The sequence below is a fragment of the Mercurialis annua genome, linkage group LG5 (assembly GCF_937616625.2).
Source record: "Mercurialis annua linkage group LG5, ddMerAnnu1.2, whole genome shotgun sequence".
Taxonomy (NCBI): domain Eukaryota; kingdom Viridiplantae; phylum Streptophyta; class Magnoliopsida; order Malpighiales; family Euphorbiaceae; genus Mercurialis; species Mercurialis annua.
This window is the reverse complement of record NC_065574.1, coordinates 39,229,553-39,251,308: the sequence shown is the minus strand read 5'-3', so window position 1 is coordinate 39,251,308 and position 21,756 is coordinate 39,229,553. Positions and strand designations below refer to the sequence as shown.

The window sequence follows — 21,756 nt, the reverse complement described above, 5'->3', positions numbered from 1 at the left end:
TCTTGAAAGTTTCTAATAACTGATGAAACTTCCAAGTGTCTTTCGGCCACTTCAATTTCTGTGGGAATGGTATTTTTGGTACATATGGAGGTAGTGGAGTAGGCTTAGTGATTACCTTTTCAGGTTCATTTTCCCCACGTTGCTCCTTTTCTGCCTCTAATATAACCTTCTCTGCATGAGCTTCAGGCAACACTTTTGAACTCCTTAGTGTTATCGCCTTGACTTGCTCTCTTGGATTTGCCTCAGTAGTGGACGGTAAACCCCCTTGATTTCCGTTTTGGAGTGCTTTAGCTATCTGCTGTATTTGCAATTCTTGGTTATGAATAGTAGCAGCATGATTCTTGAATGCTTGTTGAGTTTCTGCATCCTTCTTTAGCATCAACTCCATCAATTTGTCAATTTTGTTGTGTAGAGACTCTCCATGTTCATTAGGCTGGAAACCAGGTGGATGTTGTGGCCTATTGTTCTGATGGTAAAAATTTCCCTGATTCTGGAAGTTACCCTGATTCTGCTGTTGTTTCTGTTCTCCTTGAAAACTAGGGCATGCCTGATTGTGGGTATGGTTTCCATTATCTTTCCATGAGAAATTTGGGTGATTTCTCCATCCTGGATTGTAAGTAGCACCATAAGGATTATTTCCTGGACTCTGTCCTCCCATGTAGTTGATTTGCTCGTTGAACGGCTGTGACATCACATAGCATTCACTCGCTACATGGTTAGGATCTCCACAAACCTCACAGCTATTCTGAATTGCAGCCACACTATTAATGTTGGTTGATGAAGCTTGTCTTGTGAGAAAGTCTTGCAGTGCTGGTATTATTGATTTCAGAGTCTCCATAACTGGGTCAGTATTAACTGCCATAACGCCTCTTTGCACTGGTGCTTTGGCCCTCTCGGTTGGCCAAGAACAGTTGTTCACCGCCAACTCATCTAACAACTCAAATGCCGCGTCAGAGGTCTTCCTCATCAAAGACCCTCCTGCGGCTGTATCAATAATACTCCTGGTCTGATCATTTGATCCATTGTAGAAATTTTGGATCAAGGTTTCTCGAGTGATATGATGATGAGGAACCTTTCTCTGCATTTCCTTGTACCGCTCCCACGCGTCACACACTGATTCTCCATCCAGTTGCTGATAAAGCATGATATCTCTTGTCAGCTTTGCGGTCTTCGCCATGGGAAAGTATTTGTTCAAAAATGCCTTGGCCAAATCTGACCATCTGTTAATGCCCACTCTAGGCAGAGCATGGATCCAACTCTTCGCTTTATCCCTCAGAGAAAATGGGAATAAGCGCAGCCAAACTTCATCTTCTGTCATGTTGCTGAGCTTGAACGTACCGCACACCTCTAAAAAATCAAAGATGTGCTGATTTGGATCTTCACTAGGTAGCCCATAAAATTGACAGCGTGCTTCTATTAGCTGAATGACACTTGTCTTGATCTCATAGTGGTTGGCCTGCACAGGATGTGCAAAATAACCATGAGTAGTATTTCCCACAGTTGGCTGAAAGAACTCCATCAATGTTCGCACTCTCTGCCCGCCATTATTCTCTCCCTGTGGATTCTGCTGATTTTGTGGGACAACTCTATTATCCACCACATGATTGAAACCAGGTGGAATACCGTCATCGTCTGCCATATTTAGATTCCTTTGAGCTGATTTTCGGACACTTCGCTCAAAGGTAGTGAGATTTTGTTGAAAAGGTTCTAGAGGTAATCCTTTGCGTCGTGCATTATGCATACCCTATGAGAAGGGTACCTGAAACAACAAAAACAACAAAATACCACGCGTAAAACAAGAAAATAAAAGACTAAAACAAGCCGAGCTATCCTAACTTAGATGTTAAAGATATGCTTTCCCCGGCAACGGCGCCAAAAACTTGTTGAAATAAATTTGCTGCAAGTGGACAGTGTCAACTCGTAATATAGACTGTGAAGTCCAGATATCGTACCCACACGGAAAGCAAGTAAATACACCCAATTAAGATACTCAATTTGGATAGCCAAAAAGATAATTTGGTTGAAGTGATTTAAAATTAATAAAATAGATTTAAACAGATTTAATTTAGAATAAAAATAAGCTTTGAGTAAAAATGGGTTTAAACAATAATAAGGAAGATCAGGGATTATTAATTTTCTTTATATAATTAATCTCATGGGATATATGGATTATGTTATCAATTTTATGGTTCAGGCTAGTCTAATGCATTTATAACTCTCTCTCAAGCCGATATAGATAAAAATATACAAATGACCAATTAATAGGCAGATTACTCACTCTCGTGTTATAAAATACCAAATCAAGTGATTAAATGATATTTATTAAGCAAACCTCAAGAACACGTATTCATTAACTCACTCTCGTGTTATTAATTCATACGTTGTTAATTAACTGATCTATTTCAATTAAGCTCTCTCAAGTCATAATTAAAACATAGGGCAGTGAATGAATTAGCCAAAAACATTCAAGCATTATGAGCATTAATTAACACATCATTTTAATAACAATCCAATATCCCAATATGATCAAGTAAACATAAGTCCAATTAATAATCCCCGAAAATGGGTTTAGCTACTCATAATTAAAGGAAATTCAACAATAACATATATGGAATTCATGATTAATAAGAACACAACGGTAATTGATCTCTCAATAATGTTGTACCTTAACTCCGGAATTCCAATATGTTTTTCGTAATAATCCCAAACGATAGAGTATAAATAATACTAAAATAAACTACCTTTAATGGCGGTATCTATGATCTAGACATAAACTACAAAATAAATGAATTCTAAAATATCTAAGATCCAAAAGATGTGTTTGATCTCTAAAGGATGATTTTTCTCTACACAAATGCAAGCTTTTTATAGAGGTGCTAGGAGTGGAACTCAAGCCAAGAATCCCTCTTCATATCATGGAGTTTGAGTGATGATCAAGCCTTGAATATCTTCTTTCCATGTAGAGCGGAGTAGGGAGCAAGTTCTTCCATAAGTGTCTTGAGTGAATCATGATTCACTTATCTTGTTTCCAAAGATAGTCTTGATTAGATATCTTCTTGATTCATACTTTGAGTGCAAGCCAAGAAAGATCTCTTTGAGTGTGAACACAATATTTGTGGCTTATGGAAGGTGTATGAGTAAATCGGTCAAGAATCCCCTTGCGATTTTCCAAGAATCGAAGTGATTGCCAAGAACCAGTAATCAGCCGGCCCTTGGCCGGCTCATTGTCGTGGGCCGGCTGAAGGCCGGCTGAAGGTCTGCTTGTGATTTCTTTTCCGGTTCGGTTCGGTTTTGACTCGGTTTGACCCGAAACTTGGTTGGCTTTCTTGAACTCAGCTCGAATCCTTCTGGCTCTGACTATTTTTGCATTTTAACTCTGTTTTATTCCTAAAAACTCAAGAAACATTAAATATTTACATTCTACAAATAATTTATCAAATAAGCGAAATTAACTAAATAAGCGTATATTTTACATCATAAAATACTAAAAACTAGTAAATAAATGACCTCTAAATGACGTAAAATATACACTTATCACACACTGCGGTATTCGTTCGCACACCGATGTGCAGCCCCCAGAAAATCCATTTTCCGGGCGCTTTGCCGATTCCCGATGCTTCCGACTGCCTTTAGACATCTTTTCCTACAAAACCCATATAATGGAATTTCCGGAAATGCCAAAACCGAGCTAGTTTCGTAAAAATCCAGTTTATACATAATTTCAACTTAAAATAGCCATTTAACTTCGAATTTTCAACAAAATTCTCAAAGCTTTACCTCAAAACAAAGCTTGGGATCCGTAGAGCATTTGATTTCGAGAAAATTGACACCAAAAACGCGGAATTAGGACGTCGGACGGCGGAGTTATCGCGATTACTGTTTCTTCGTCGATGGTTTTTCTTTTCTCTCAAATCTTCTTTCTTCCTCTCTTATTCATCTCATTCATATTCAAAATTATATATATATCATGGTTAAGGGTTCATTTCAGCCCTTCTTCTCTTTCTTTGTTACAAAATATCCTTTTAACTTTTGTTTTGTTCGATTTAGTCCATAACCAAATCAATTAATCGTTCAATTAATTCATATACGTATTATTTATATCTAATAAATAATACGATTCCCGATATTAATATTTTCCCGTCAACACCTATTATTTCCATTCGTGAGACTTAATAGGCTCAATTACCACTTTAGCCCCTGTACTTTATTTTGGGACTTTTCTTGACATTTCTCCTTTTAATTCCAATTTGACTTTAGAACTAAAATATAATATTTTATACCTCATTATTATTTTCCCAAAACCGACCTACTAGAATTTTATTTACTTTAATTTCTCGAAAATCTTTCCGATATCGCCACTCTGGCGAGTCAAAACTGGACACGTGGTCCAATTAGATAACTAAATATTTTGAGGTATTACAACAAAACAAATTCAAACGTTTAAAGCATTAGGAAACAAACCCAAACATTTAAAACGTTATGAAACAAATCCAAACGTTTAAAACATTACGAAAGAAATCAAAACAGTTAAAACTGTAACACCCCGTATTTTCGTTAAGCCTATCGTATACATTAGGGTTCATTGGAGTGGTTCGACCAGTTAGAATTAGGGTTTTTTAGTTGCAAACCTTTTTATATATGTTTTGAAGTGTCTTGGGTGTGGCCTCGGGGTTTGGAGCGATCTCCATTTCATTTTAAATTTATTAATTACTTTCGGATCCATAAGGATATCGCGGGCGCGACAGGGTTGTGTCGCAGACGCGACATGTGTGTCGTGGGCGCGACACAAGCGTAGCTGGCGTGACGTGTGCAATGTGTAGATCGCGTTTTCTATAAATAGACCCCTTATTTCGACCTAAAAACTTTTCCTTCAGACTCCAAAAACCCTAAACGGCTTGAAACACTCTGATTTTCATCTCCCATCATTCATAAATATATTTTCATCAATTGTATGTGTTTATAATCCTCTCCTTAAGGTTTAATCATGGTTTTATCGTTCTTAGGGTTGAGTATTCATTATCTCTCGTTTTCCTATGATTTATAGGCTGATTTGGATATTATAATTTATGGGTTTTCTCTACTTAATTTTTCTTAGTCCAATGAAGAGGTATGTAATTCTTTCTCTTGTGTTTTTGCTTTGGGAATTGAATGATTATTGTTGTAGATTCGTACTTTGCTGGTAATTATATACAAAGGGTGGTTTAAAGTATTTAAGGTGTTACTTTGGTTGTTTATTGGTTTATGATTTAACCAATGTTTTTGGCTTTGTCTAATGCCTAATTAGAGTGTTTCGAACCTTGTTTCCAAGGGCTGTAAATATGTTTTATAAACATTGTTTTTATATTAAAAGATGTTAACTTTATCCTAGGTGGTGGATAAGCAATTGGTTAATTTGGATGTAAGGTATATAAGGTGTTTTAATGTTGTATAATATTTAGGCTAACTACTTTAGTTTCAAGTTGAACTTGAAAGGTGATTGAATCTATTTGATTCCATTTAAGCGATGTATTTAAGCGTATGTACTTTGGGTGTTACTTGCCAAGTGTTGGAAAGCTATTTGGCTTAATTGCTTATTATGTTTTTTGCATAATTAAGTTAGGGAATGAGTTCTTATTTCAAATGATTTTGGTTTTATTTAAGGATTGGTTTAAAACTTTGGTTTTTCACTTTTATTTATGGTTGGGTCTGGTTAGACTTGTGTCGCCCAACATGTTGTGTTGATCTTTACTGCAATTAACGCAAACACACTATGCTGGGTAACTCTTTGGTTTTGAAAGGACTATTTAAGTAATTATGAACTCCAAATTTGTTTTAAGAATAAGAACTCACCTAAGCTTAACATGCCTAATTTTGTTATTTGGTTTGTATGGATTCTTTGGTTGTACTTTGGTTGTAAATTGAGATGCTAGTCCTATTTGGTGTCTAACATTCTTAGAGTTAGGGGTTGTTCGGATTTTAACTTGTACCTTGTTTTAGACCCGTCGACTGCTTGTTCTTCGGAGTCTAAGAAGGGTTAGCTGTTTGCCAAGATTTCACGTGGATATGCAAGTAGTAAGTTTGTAGTGTTATTTACCGCTTAAGTAGCGTAATTAATTTTAGTATATCAATTGTTTACATACTATTTTAAACGATTATGGATCTGGATTGGAACAAGCTACTAGATAGGCGAGTATCGAGACTGTGTACACCATAAAGTACTTTGGGATTGACTGGTTATATGTCTGGCTTACTTTGGGATTGATGAGGATTTATTCCCATCTACTTTTGGCTGTACTTTGGGATTTCATTTCAATACTGTATTCCATAATCAAGTATATAAGTATGTTAGTACAAAAGGATTTGCTTTTAAAGCTTTTAATCTTAATTAATGTAAATAGCATTATGAACTCATATCAGTATATCTGACCCCGTTGTTTTCCCAATTTTCCAGATTTATGATTTGAAAGCTTGGTCGACTCAGATTCTTTACTTTCCTCGGAGGTTTCATGTCATTTAAACTAGTCAACTGTTTTACTTCTTAGACCGTAGTAGAACTAGTTTTTTTTTTGGTTGTTATGCTTTGGATTGTCGGATTTGTCAGACTATTTTACTATAACTTTGGCATGTTACATTTGGATTATTATATATGAGGCATGTTTGGTAGTTTCAGATTGTTATCAAGTATTTATCTTAGAACTGTTATATAAACTGCTAGACTTAGGTTAGAGTCTCGGTAGCCCCCGAGTAGTTATTTTCTTACATGTTAATTTGATTGTCTGTTATGCGCGAGGCTTGCTCCAGGTGTTGGTACGACCACACCCATACCCTAGCGCCGGTCGCTATCCTTGAAATTGGGTCGTGACATAGTTGGTATCAGAGCTTTGGTTTCAAACCAAGTCAAATTTTTGCATGTTGTGTGTTTACAGCTTTATGGCATGTTAAGTATTGCTAAGTCATAGGATCTACTGCGGAATTAAAATTCAAGTCTTGTCTTTTGAAATGTCATCTTTTGTTTTCAAAAAGTTCTACCTTCACCTTTAGAAGTGTTGTGTGTCGGTCTTATATTTAACTGATGATTACTTTGGAATGTTTAAATGTTATACTTTGGGTGATTTGTTGGCTTTTGTGCTTCAATTGAGATATACTTTGGGTCTTGCCTTGTGGGCATTGTTTGATATTTGTTTTTTTCATTCTTAGGAAGGCATACTCGTGCCGAATGCTGAAGCTGATGACGCTATGTCCATTGAGGTTGATCAGCATGAACCTAGGGTTCAAGATGGTAGAGGGCGTGCAGGCAGAGGTCAAGCTGGCAGAGGCCAGGCAGTCAGAGGGGAGGCTGGCAGTGGCCAGACTGGTGGAGGCAGATGCATGGCACGTGGTGGTTTAGGCGTTCAAACACCATGTGTACCACAGGTTCCTATGGATCCGTTCGACTTGACGACGTTTCTTGCTGGGATCGCTGCACTACAAAATAATCAAGTGCAATTGCAGGCGGGTCAGGTCGTTATGCAAAACAAATATGCTATGTTGGGTCAGCTTGTACAGCAGCAAGTGCCACATGCTGGTGGTGATGCAGTTGGTGGTGGCGGAACCACGGAAAAGGATTTGGTATTGGCTTATGCGAGGTTGAAGCCAACTGAGTTTGAGGGTGACGGCGATGCTTTAGACTTTTTGGAGGAGGTTGAGCAAAATGCTCAGAGGTTGCAGGCTACTGAGAGGCAGACCATTGTTTTAGTGGAGATGTCTTTGAAGGGTCCTGCAAAGGATTGATTTCGTATGGTCATTCGTCCTAAGATGGCCACTACTACTTGGGCAGATTTTGTGGCTCGTTTTAAAGAGTATTTCTTTCATTTTTCAGTGATAGAGGGTCACAGAGACAGATTATTGGTTTTGTCTAGGGGAGACAGGTGGGTACAGGAGTACACGACTGAGTTTGTGAGGGTGAGTTGCTTTGCCCCGGATTTGCAGAATGAACAGATTAGGGTGAACGACAAATACGTGAAGGGTTTAGGCTTCTGATTTTGTTAGTATTCTAACTGAGACGCACAGAGATTTTACCATTGTAGTGGACAGTGCTCGTCGGTTGGAGAGTACTTTACTGCATTTCGGGAAGATGCCTGAGGCCAAGAAGGCAGACAATGTTGCTCAGAGTAGTGGGCAACAAGGTGGTAGCAACAGCTATCAGTCCAAGTCCTCACAATATAAGAGCAAGAAGGGGGGGGTGATTAGAAGGGGTACAAGCCGTACTCGCACATTTCTGGTCATAGAGGTAGTAGCCGTAGTTCTGGGCGTGGTAGTAGTGGAACTTCCAATATTCTTTTTTGTCAGAACTACAGGCGCAGGCACTTTGGAGTTTGTTTGGTAGCACCAGTTAGTTGTTATGCTTGTCGCCAACCGTGCCATTTTGCTAGAGAATGTACAGCATCTGGGCAGCAGGTGTCATCGGTTAGTGTTGCTCAGCCGTCTTTTCAGCAGCAGAGGGCTGCTTTTGCTCCTTTGGTAGGGTATTCCCAACCTGCCGCTTCTAATAGTGGCCAGCGAGGCTGTGCCTTTGGAGGACGTGGTTTTGGTGGCATTGGAAACGGTGATAGAGTTTCGGGTAGTTACAGTTCTGCTCAGACACCGTAGCAAGGACATGGTCAGACTAGAGTGTTTGCTTTGACTCCTCAGGATGCTCATGCATCAAATACCATGGTGCAAGGTACTATTCCGATTTCATTTGTAGATGCATTGGTCTTATTTGATGCGGGTGCAACCCACTCTTTTATTTCTTCAAGTTTCGCCGCTAAGTTGGGTGTGACACCATCTAGGTTGTTAGAGCCTTTATTTGTATCTACACCTTTGTCTGATTGTGTTGTGGTAGATGCGGTTTATCCGTCTTGTTCAGTGCTCATTCATGGTAGAGATCTTAGTGCGGATTTGATAGTCCTTGACGTGCTTTCTTTTGATGTTATTTTGGGGATGGATTGGCTTTCATGCCATTATGCTTTGATCGGCTGTCGAAGGAAGTCAGTTGTGTTTGGGATTCCAGGTGATATGCCATTTTCTTTTCAAGGGGAGAATGCGAAGACACCTAAGAATCTCATTTCTGCAATCAAGGCCAAGCGTATGATGGGTAAGGGTTACCAGGGTTTCTTAGCAGTGGTTCGTGATTTGGAGGCTTTTAGTGATGATGTGCATAGTGTTCCAATAGTGAATGAGTTCACTGATGTGTTTCCAGAGAAATTACCTGGATTACCACCTCATCGTGACATCAAATTTTGTATCGATGTGGTTCATGGAACAGCTCCTACTTTGATACCTCCGTATCGGATGGCTCCTGTAGAGCTGAAAGAGTTGAAGGAACAGTTACAAAAGTTGTTGGACAGTGGTTTTATCAGCCGAGTATCTCTCCGTGGGGTGCTCTAGTTCTGTTTGTTAAGAAGAAGATGGTTCCTTTCGGTTGTGTATTGACTACAGACATATGAAAAAGGTTACGGTCAAAAACCGGTATCCTCTTCCTCGCATTGATGATTTGTTCAACCAGCTTCAGGGTGCAAAGTGTTTTTCCAAGATTGATTTGAGATCCGGATATCATCAACTTTGGATTCGGGACGTTGATATGCCTAAGACTGCTTTAAGAACGCGTTATGGGCATTTTGAGTTTTTAGTCATGTCGTTTCGGTTGACTAACGCACCAGCAGCATTAATAGGCATGATGAATTGGGTGTTCAAGCCGTTTTTAGATCAGTTTGTTATTGTCTTCATTGATGACATACTAATTTATTCTCGTATTGAGGAGGTGCATGCTTTCCACTTGAGGACGATACTGCAGACTTTGCGTTAGCATCAGCTGTATGCTAAGTTCTTGAAGTGTGAATTTTGGTTGGATCACGTTATCTTTTTAGGACCCGTGGCGTCGAAGGATGGGATCAAGGTTGATCAGAAGAAGATTGAGGCTGTTATGGATTGGCAAAGGCCGGGGTCAGTTACCGAGATCAGAAGTTTTCTTGGGTTAGCTGGCTACTATCGTCGGTTCGTGTAGGATTTCTCCAGAATATCTACACTGTTGACTAAACCGACACATAAGGGAGTTAAGTTTGAATGGACTGACAAGTGTGAGGCGAGCTTTGAGAAGCATAAGGAGATTTCGACTACAGCTCCGGTGTTGGCTTTGCCATATGGCATTGAGGGGTTCACTGTGTATTGTGATGTTTCTCGTATTGGTTTGGGTTCCTCGCTGATGCAACATGGTATGGTGATTGCCTATGCTTCTCGCCAACTGAAGAAGCATGAGGTGAATTATCCTACGCATGATCTGGAGTTAGCAGCTGTGGTTTTTGCTCTTAAGATTTGGAGGCACTAATTGTACGGTGCGACCTGCCATATATTCACTGATTATAAAGTCTGAAGTACATTTTTGATTAGCGCGAGTTGAATCTGAGACAGCGGAGATGGTTGGAGTTGCTGAAACATTATGATTGTTCTATACAGTACCATTCGGGTAAGGCTAATGTGGTAGCCGATGCGTTGAGTCGCAAGTCTTCGGGCAATTTGGCTCATATTTATAAAGTTGGGCGGAGACCCATGGTTCGCTAGTGACATAGTTTGTTTGCTTCGGGTTTCAGATTTCAGGTTTCATAGGATGGCTGTTTTGTTGGCACAGTTGCAAGTGCAACCGGTATCGATTGATAGGATAAGAGCTTTACAAGCCGAGGATCCACAATTGAAACGGATTATGGATGAGATTAAGTTGGATGGGAATTTTGAGTTTGTGATTGCAGATGGAGTTCTCGGGTAGGGTTCTCAACTTTGTGTTCCGGATTATGATGGTTTGAGAGACCAGATTCTGGAGGAAGAGCACAAGTCATCTTACGGTGTTCATCCGGGTTCTACCAAGATGTATCATGATCTCTTGGGTACAAACTGGTGGAGCAAAATGAAAAAGGATGTTGTTGAGTTTGTGTCTAAGTGTTAGACTTGCCAACAGGTTAAGTTGGAACATCAGAGACCATTTGGATATCTGCAACCGCTACCTATTATAGAGTGGAAATGGGAGCATATCGCAATGGATTTTGTGGTTCGTTTCCCACGTACCCGACAGGGGTATGATTTGATTTGGGTTATTGTTGACCGTTTGACCAAGTCAGCTCACTTCTTACCGATAAAGGTTACGTATCAGGCTTCAAAGTTGGCACAATTGTATATCGATCGGATTGTTAGTCTCCATGGTGTACCAGTGTCGATAGTTTCAGATAGAGGTTCCATTTTCACCTCTCGGTTTTGGAAGGCATTGCAGGAATATTTGGGTTCAAGATTGGATTTCAGTACTGCTATTGATCCTCAGTCTGACGGTCAGTCTGAGAGGACTATTCAGACTTTGTAGGATATGCTTAGGATGTGTGTGCTTGATTTTCAGGGTAGAGGGGATACCCATTTGCCTTTGATTGAGTTTTCCTACAACAACAATTATCACGCTAGTATCGAGATGGCACCTTATGAGGCTTTGTATGGGTGCAAGTGTCGATCTCCTATCTATTGGGAAGAGGTCGGCAAGCGTAGGCTTGAGACTGCTTTTAGTCGGCACAAGAGTTATGGTGATCTTTAGCGGAAGGATTTTGAGTTTCTGGTTGGCGACTTTGTGTTTCTTCGGGTTTCACCTATGATGGGCGTTGTGCGTTTTGGTGTTAAAGGGAAGTTAGCACCGAGATACGTTGGTCCTTATGAGATTACAGACAGAGTTGGAGCAGTTGCTTCTCGTTTGGTTTTCCCGCCAGATATGTCGTTGGTGCATCCAGTGTTTGATATTTCGTTGTTGTGGAAGTGCATTTCTGATCCTTCCCAAGTGATTGTACCACAGAGTGTTGAGATTGACCATGAGATGTCTTATGAGGAGCAGCCTGTTGAGATTGTTGATATGCAGGTGCGTAAATTGCGGAACAAGGAGATTCCGATGGTTGAGGTACTGTGACGTAATCACTCTGTTGAAGAGTGCACGTGGAAGACGGAGTCTGATATGCGAAATCGTTATCCTTTTCTCTTTTCTTGAGGTACGTTGAGTTTGATGTTGTTTTGTGTGTTTTGGTTGCTAAGTTAGTACTTTGGGTATATGTTATGTGTTTTACTTTGGTGCACCTATATGTGTTTCGTGCCTAGTTGCTTGTTTTAAAATCGAGGACGATTTTGTTTTTAAGTTGGGGAGAATATAACACCCAGTATTTTTTCCGTGTAGTTTCGTTAAGCCTATTGTATACTTTGGGGTTCATTGGAGTGGTTCGACCACTTAGAATCGTGGTTTTCGAGTTCCAAACCTTTTAATATATGTTTTGAAGTGTCTTGGGTGTGGCCTTGGGATTTTGTCACGACCCATTTTCATGAATCGCGACCGGCGCTAGGGTATGGGTATGGTTGTACCAAAACCCGTAGCTAGCCTTGCGGATAACTATCAAATACATAAACCTGCAAGAAAACCAATGCTCGGGGGCAACCGAGACTTCAGTCTAGTTCTAACAGTTCATAATATACAACATTTATTATAAAGTGCTCAACCAACTCTGAGTCTTAAACATGGCAGAAATACATATTAACCCAAGTTAATATAAAAATGCTAAAAGAATATATATATATCAATTGAACTAAATCTAATAACAAGTATTAGACAAGTAAGACTTCTAATTACTACTGCGGTCTAAGAATAAAATCAGTTTACTAACTTTATTAAAGTATAAAGTAAAACCTCCGAGGAAATAAAGAATCGGAGAGCAGCTGACTCGCTCAAATCGTAACCCTGGAAAAAAATTAGGAAAACAACGGGGTCAGATATACTGAGATGAGTTCATACCACTATTTACATTTATCAAGTGGAAAACCTTTAAAACCCCTTTTAAAATTTAATAAAAACATTACGTATAATAGTTGGAACCCTAATCCACAATACTAAATATAACCATAATCCAATAGGCCTGGTCCCGAGAGCTGAGCTACACCGAGTTAGCACCGACCACTCTTAATCCATAACCAGAGTCCCGAGAGCTGAGCTACACCGAGTTACTCTACTGGTCCCGAGAGCTATGCTCACACCGAGTTACCACCACATATCACATACCTTATCTAGATCAATACCGGTGCGCACGCAGTCCTAATGATTACCATTAGGTAGCATGTTCCAACTAAAAGCCATAATGGGAAAATAGTTTGAAATATCCATACAATATATATTTATATATCAAAATAACAATTTACATAATAAAGCGGTAAATAGTAAGTACAAACTCACTGCTTGCTAATCCACGTGATAACCTGCCAAGTAACTAATCTTGGTTCGTCTCCGAAGCACGAACAGTCGACGAGTCAAGACAATATGAATCAGAATTAAAATATGTCCTAACTCTAGAGAGTACTAGACAACACATATGACTAGCACTAACATCAACGAGTCAAGACAAGGCAAACACACTTACTTATTCCATAGTCAAAGCATAAACCAAAGTAGAGTAAACATACATACTCAACATAACCAAAGTCATACGATAGTTAACTCAAATTGAGTTCCCACTTTGAAAACATAATCCAGAAATCATTTCAATAACATAGTTAAAATCATAAAACCAAGTTTAAACCAAAGTGGTGAGCTAGCCGAATTATCACAACTGCCAAGCCTATACTCACAAATTGGGTGACCCAAGTCTAACCCAAACCAAACATCCAACCAAAGTAAAACAATTCGTTTAAAGTCCGAAATCATTTAAATATACCAAAGTATCAATTTAGAAAACAAGGGAACTCAATTAAACATTAAAACCAAGTATAACATCATAATTATAAAGTGTTTGATAAAAGTCCCCAAAGGACAAACACAACCAAATAAGCCAAAAACCAATACACAACAGCCCTAGCATGCTTAATAATCACATTTTATATAATATATGCCATAGCAAAACATTTGGAATCAATTAACATATTTTTCACAAAATCAAGCCAATTAAGCATTCATGTCACTTAGCGCAAAACAAGACCAAACATGAATCGTCAAACTAAAACACCTTAGATCAGTTCATATACAAACCATAATCAATAATATGAAGGTAATTCATATCTTAAGCCATTACAAAGCATCGAATTCGGAATCAAAGCATTTTAACGTAAAACTAGCTAGTTTGCAAGCTAAGCCAACACGTACCAAAATATTTATGATTCAAACTCTCAAACTCATTAGATCAGTAGTATATAATACATAATTTCAGAATACCAAACCAACTCAGATCTAAACTCATGACAACATCCCTTAAACAATCGATAACGCAATTTTGCTAGAAATTGCCTAAACATGCTAAACAAGCCAAATCATGCATTCGACAACCCAAATAATATAGCCACTGATCCTAAATCATATAAACATTATTTAAATCATCTTAGAACAGTAGGTGCATCAATTTAAAACATTTAATTTATTACAACACTTGAAAACCATAAATTCATCATTTAACGCAATTTCGGTTAAAACATGCGAGAACATGCCAAAGGTTTGATTCAACCAAATATATCAGATCTTAGATATGAAATCCATCAAACATATCATACATATCAGTAACCTAAGCATAGAATCTCTTTTTCATAAATTTAAAACACCAAATCGATTAGAATATAAAATTTTCTAAAAAAACCTTAACATTGATGAATCATGCCAAACGCTTTCTAAAACATGTAATATCATATTATACATGAAAAAATAATCATAGTATACATACAATATAGTATCATAAGCATGACATAATAATAACAATAATTCAATCCATATAAAACCCTAGATAGCAATTCTAGGTAAAATAACCCAAAAACGAAATCACGAATCATAAGGATGAGAATCCATTACCTAATAATGAAGAACAACATGTTAATTGAGATATAAATAGAAGGTATGAAGGGATGGACCAAAATCAAAAGGTTTCACAAGTCTCCAACGAAGAACAAAATTGATGAAACCGCGTAGATCTTGTAACAAGGATGTAAAATCACATACTTAGCATAATGAATCGCATCCAGACTTGTTAGAACGAAGGAAATATGTATTTTATATAAAATAATTCGTTTTAGGGTTTGTGGGAAGGAAAAGGGGGCTGCTCACATGAATTAGGGGTCTACTTATAGACTCCTACGGGCTTTACTTGGGCTTTGTTTAAAGTCTAACGATTTAATAGTTAATTTTAGAGTTACAAGTCTCCAAACAACAACCTAATTGAAAAAATTTAATAAATCCTCTCAAGAACAACATATCCAAAGAGGGGCCCAATCCGACATAACAATTGGGAGATATCAACGTTTTACTAAAACAACGCAGTTTTGGAAAACATGCGAATACTGTTTCGATAAATACCCAAAAATAAATTTAATGAACATCGAACGGGCTCATGGGATACATATGAGACACTCAAAACGACCCTACCAAGGTATCAGAAGTGTTACTTTTAACGTATAACAATCCAGAATCAAGTCGGAAACATAACAAGAACATGCTGAAATACAAAAGAACAAAGAATTTAAGAAAATAACTAATTTGTAATGGATAACCGAACTGACAAATAAGGTTGGAAAACACGGGGTATTACAGGTTTAGATCCATAAGGATATCACGGGCACAAAAGGGTTAAGTAGCGGGCGCGACACAGGCGTAGCGGACGGGACGCGTGCACTGTTAAGATCGCGTTTTCTATAAATAGACTACCTATTTCGACCGAAATACTTTTCCTTCAGATTCTAAAAACCCTAAGCTGCTGGAAACACTCTGATTTTCATCTCCCATCATTCTTAAACCTATTTTTATCAATTGTAAGTGTTTCTAATCCTCTCCTTAAGGTTTAATCATGGTTTTATCGTTCTTAAGGTTGAGTATTCATTAGCTATCGTTTTCCTTTGATTTATAGGCTGATTTGGATATTATAATTTCTAAGTTTTCTCTACTTGATTGTTCTTAGTCCAATTAAGAGGTATGTAATCCTTTCCCATGTGTTTTTGCTTTGGGAATTCGATGATTGTTGTGGTAGATTTGTACTTTGGGTGCTATGTGATCCATTTTCTGTTTTTCTATGATTTATATATTCTGGAAATTTTGATATGGAGATACAAATGGCTTTTGATTGCACTTATAGATTGGGTGAATTGAGATAATTGTTCAAGTGTTTAGGCATATCAATTGGTTGATGTTTTTGGATTGAAAAATTATGTTTTGGACATTATTAAAATCTGGAAATCTTCTTTAATGTGTTAAAGGGTTCATAACTAGAAATTACTACATTGGGTGGTTTAAGATAATTGACTAAGGCTAAATCATGTGCTAATTGAGGTTTTCCAAAGGATCAATTCGCAAATTTGATTTGATAACTTTGCTGGAAATTATTTACAAAGGGTGGTTTAAAGTATTTAAGGTATTACTCTGGTTGTTTATTGGTTTATGATTTAACCAATTGTTTTGTCTTTGTCGAATGCCTACTTAGAGTGTTTCGAACCTTGTTTTTTAGGGCTGTAAATACGTCTTATAAAAATTGTCTTTAATATATCAATAGATTTTAACTTTATTCTAGGAGGTGGATAATCAATTGGTTAATTTGGATGTATAGTATATAAAGTGTTATATTGTTGTGTTATGTTTGGGCTAACTACTTTATTTTCAAGTTGAACTTGAAAGATGACTGAATCTATTTGATTCCATCTAAGAGATGTATTTAAGCGCATATACTTTGGATGTTACTTGCCAAGTGTTGGCAAGCTATTTGGCTTAATTGCTTATTATGTTTTTATAATTATTAAGTTAGGGAATGAGTTCTTATTTCAAATTACTTTTGTTTTATTTAAGGATTGGTTTAAAACTTTGGTTTTTCACTTTGGTTTATGGTTGGGTCGGGTTAGACTTTTGTCGCCCGACATGTTGTGTTGAGCTATGATGTAGTTAAGGTTAACACACTACCTTGGAAAACTCTTTGGTTTTGAAAGGACAATTTATGTAATTATGAACTTCGACCTAAGCTTGACTTGCCTAATTTTGTTATTTGGTTAGTATGGATTCTTTGGTTGTACTTTGGTTGTGAATTGAGATGCTAGTCATATTTGGTGTCTAGTATTCTTAGAGTTAGGGGTTGTTCGAAATTTAACTTGTACCTTGTTTTAGACCCGTCGACTACTTGTGCTTCGGAGTCTACACAGGGTTAGATGTTTGCCAAGATTTCACGTGGATATGCAAGCAGTGAGTTTGTAGTGTTATTTACCGCTTTATTAAGTAGCGTAATTTATTTAGTATATCAACTATTTACGAACTGTTTTAAACGATTATGGATCTGGATTGGAACGAGTTACTCGATAGGCGAGTATCGAGACTGTGTGCACCGGTAAGCACTTTGGGATTGGCTGGCTATATGTCTGGCTTACTTTGGGATTGATGAGGATTTGTTCTCATCTACTTTGGGCTATACTTTGGAATTTTATTTCAATAATGTATTCCATAATCAAGTATATAACTATGTTTGTACAAAAGGATTTGGTTGTAAAGGTTTTAATCTTAATAAATATAAATAGCATTATGAACTCATCTCAGTATATCTGACCCCGTTGATTTCCCAATTTTTCCACTTTTATGATTTGAAATCTTGGTCGACACCGATTCTTTACTTACCTCGGAGGTTTTATGTTATTTAAACTAGTCAACTGTTTACTTCTTAAACCGCGGTAGAACTAGTTTATTGTTTTGGTTGTTATACTTTGGATTGTCGGATTGGTCCGACTATTTTATTATAACTTTGGCATGTTACATTTGGATTATTATATATGAGGCATGTTTGGTAGTTTCGGATTGTTAACAAGTATATATGTTAGAACTATTATATAAACTTCTACACTTAGGTTGGAGTCTCGGTTACCCCCGAGCAGTGGTTTCCTTGCAGGTTTATTTGATTGTATGTTATCCGCGAGGCTTGCTAAGGGTTTTGGTACAAGCATTTCCATACCCTAACGCCGGTCGCGATCCTTGAAATTGTTTCAACTTTTTTTGGCAATTTAAGCCAAACGTTTAAGACGTTACGAAACAAATCCAAACGTTTCATCTCTTTAGCTAATTAAGCCAAACGTTTAAAACGTTACGAAACAGATCTAAACGTTTAAAACGTTACGAAACAAATCATAACGTTTCACCTTTTTAGAGATTTAAGCAAAACGTGTAAAAAGTTACGAAACAAATGCTAACGTTTCACCTTTTTAGCGATTTAAGCAAAACGTTTTAAAAGTTACGAAATAAATCCTAACGTTTCACCTTTTTAGCGATTTAAGCCAAACATTTAATGCCTTACGAATCAAATCCAAATAATTAAAACGTTACGAAACTAATCCTAACGTTTCAACTTTTTAGATATTTAAACCAAACGTTTAAAACGATACGAAACAAAGCAAAACATTTAAAACATCACGAAACAAATCCCAACGTTTCCCCTTTTTAGTGATTTAAGCCAAACATTTAAAACGTTACGAAACAAATCCTAATGTTTCACCTCTTTAGCGATTTAAGCCAAACGTTTAAAACGTTATGAAACAAATCTAAATGTTTAAAATGTTATGAAACAAATCCAAAAGTTTAAACGTTACGAAATAAATCCAAATGTTTCACCTTTTTAGCGATTTAAGCCAAACGTTTAAAACATTACGAAACAAATCCAAATGTTTCACCTTTTTAGCTATTTAAGCCAAACGTTTAAAACATTACGAAGCAAATCCAAACGTTAAAAATATTACAAAACAAATCCTAGCGTTTCACCTTTTTAGCTATTTTAGCCAAACGTATAAAGCATTACGAAACGAATCCTAACGTTTCACCTTTTTAGTGATTCAAGCCAAATGTTTAAAACGTTATGAAACAAATACAAACGGTTAAAATGTTACGAACAAAAATCAAAACGTTTGACCTTGAGATTTAAGCCAAACGTTTAAAACGTTACGAATTAAATCCAAACGTTTCACTTATTTAGCTGTTTAAGCGAAACATTTAAAATGTTATAAAACAAATCCAAAAGTTTAAAACGTTACAAAACAAACCTTAACGTTTAACCTTTTTAGCGATTTAAGCCAAACGTATAAAATGTTACGAAACAAATCCTAACATTACATCTTTTTAGCGATTTAAGCCAAACATTTTAAACAATATGAAACAAATCCAAACGTTTAAAACTTTATGAAACAAATCCAAACGTTTCACCTTTTTTATCAATTTAAGCCAAACGTTCAAAAAGTTTCGAAACAAATCCAAACGTTTAAAATGTTACGAAAAGAATTATAACGTTTCACCTTTTTTGCGATTTAAGCCAACATTTAAAACATTTAAAACAAATCCTAATGTTTCACCTTTTTAGCGATTTAAGCCAAATATTTAAAACGTTATAGAACAAATCCAAACGTCTAAAACGTTATGAAACAAATCCAAATGTTTAAAATGTTATGAAACAAATCCAAATGTTTTTCCTTTTTAGCGACTAAAGCCAAACGTTTAAAACGTTTATGAATTAAATCCAAACGCTTCACCTTTTTAGCTATTTCACCCAAAATTTAAAACGTTACAAAACAAATCCAAACGTTCAAAACATTACAAAACAAATCCAAACGTTTCACCTTTCTAGCTATTTATGCCAACTGTTTAAAACGTTACGAAACGAATACGAACCTTTCATCTTTTTTGCAAATTAAGCCAAACATTTAAAACATTACAAAACAAATCAAAAAGATTAAAACGTTACGAAACAAATTCAAATATTTCACCTTTTTAGCTATTTAAGCCACACATTTAAAACGTTACGAAACAAATCCAAACGTTTAAAACGTTATGAAACAAATCCTAACGTTTCACCTTTTTCGCGATTTAAGCCAAACATTTAAACCGTTACGAAATGAAACCAAACGTTTCACCCTTTTAGTGATTTAAGCCAAACTTTTAAAACGTTCCGAAACAAATCCAAACGTTTCACCTTTTTAGCTATTTAAGCCAAAAATTTAAAACATTACGAAACAAATCCAAACGTTTAAAATGTTACAAAACAAATCCTAACGTTTTACTTTCTTAGCTATTTAAGCCAGACATTTAAAACGTTACGAAACGAATCCTAACGTTTTGCATTTTTAGCGATTTAAGCCAAACGTTATGAAACAAATTCAAATGTTTAAAACATTATAAAACAAATACAAATGTTTAAAACGTTATAAAACAAATCCAGATGTTTAAAACGTTACAAAAGAAATCCAAACGTTTCGCCTTTCTAGAGATTTAAGCCAAACGTTAAAACTTTACAAATTGAATCCAAATGTTTCACCTTTTTAGCTATTAAAGTCAAACGTTTAAAACGTCACGAAACAAATCCAAATGCTAAAACATTACAAAATACATCCTAACGTATCACATTTTGAGCTATTTAAGCCAAACGCTTAAAAACTTACGAAACAAATCCAAACGTTGCACCTTTTTAGCGATTTAAGCCAAATGATTAAAACGATACAAAACAAATCCAAACATTTCGCTTTTTTAGTTGTTTAAGCCAAAACGTTTAAAACGTTACGAAACAAATCCAAACTTTTAAAACGTCACGAAACAAATCCTAGCGTTTCTCCTTTTTAGCGATTTAACCCAAACGTTTAAAACGTTACGAAAAAATTCTAATGTTTCACCTTTCTAGCGATTTAAGCCAAACATTTAATACGTTACAAAACAAATGCAAAAGTAAAACATTACGAAAGAAATTCTAACGTTTCACCTTTTTTGCTATTTAAGCCAAACGTTTGAAACGTTATGAAACAAATCAAAATGTTTAAAACGTTAATCCTAATGTTTCACCTTTTTAGCGATTGAAGTCAAACGTTTAAAACTTTACGAAACAAATCTTAACGTTTCATCTTTTTAGCGATTAAAGCCAAAAGTTTAAACTGTTAAAACGTTAAAAACGTTACGAAACAAGTCCAAACGTTTAAAACGTTACGAACAAATCCAAATGTTCAAAGCATTACGAAACAAATCCAAATGTTTAAAACGTTACGAAAAAAATCCTAAAGTTTCAGCTTTTTAGATATTTAAGCCAAAAGTTTAAAACGTTACGAAACAAATCCAAAGGTTTAAAATGTTACGAAACAAATCCAAACGTTTAAAGCGTTAGGAAACCAATCCAAACATTTAAAACGTTACGAAACAAATCCAAACGTTTAAAACGTTACGAAACAAATCCAAACGTTTCCCCTTTTTAGCGATTTAAGTCAAACGTTTAAAATGTTACAAAACAAATCGAAACGTTTCACCTTTTTAGCTATTTAAGCCATATGTTTAAAATATTAGGAAACAAATCCAAACGTTTTACCTTTTTAGCTATTTAAGCCAAACATTTAAAACGTTACGAAACAAATCCTAGTGTTTCACCTTTTTAGCAATTTAAGCCAAAAGTTTAAAACGTTACAAAAGAAATCCTAACGTTTCACTTTTTTTAGCAATTTAAGCCAACATTTAAAACGTTACGAAACAAATGCAAAAGTTTAAAACATTACGAAACAAATCCTAACGTTTCACCTTTTAGCTTTTGAAGCCAAACGTTTAAAACGTTATTAAAAAAATCCAAACGTTGAAAACTTTACGAAGCAAATTCTAACGTTTCACCTTTTTAGGGATATAAGCCAAACATTTAAAACGTTACAAAACCTGAATTATGGAAGCAATTATACCTTTCTTTCTTTCCTTATTCTGTCACGTTCCCTTCCTATTTGTTCCTCCTATTTATATTCGTTTCTAAACCT

At 36.3% G+C, this 21,756-nt stretch overlaps 1 non-coding gene across 1 annotated transcript; it reads left to right on the top strand.

Moving 5' to 3' along the window:
* The first annotated feature begins 1,055 nt into the window (after positions 1-1,055).
* LOC126685227 (small nucleolar RNA R71) lies at positions 1,056-1,162 on the top strand. The gene has a single exon (XR_007643338.1). It is a non-coding gene; the product is annotated as a small nucleolar RNA R71 (small nucleolar RNA).
* The last annotated feature ends 20,594 nt before the right edge of the window (positions 1,163-21,756 follow it).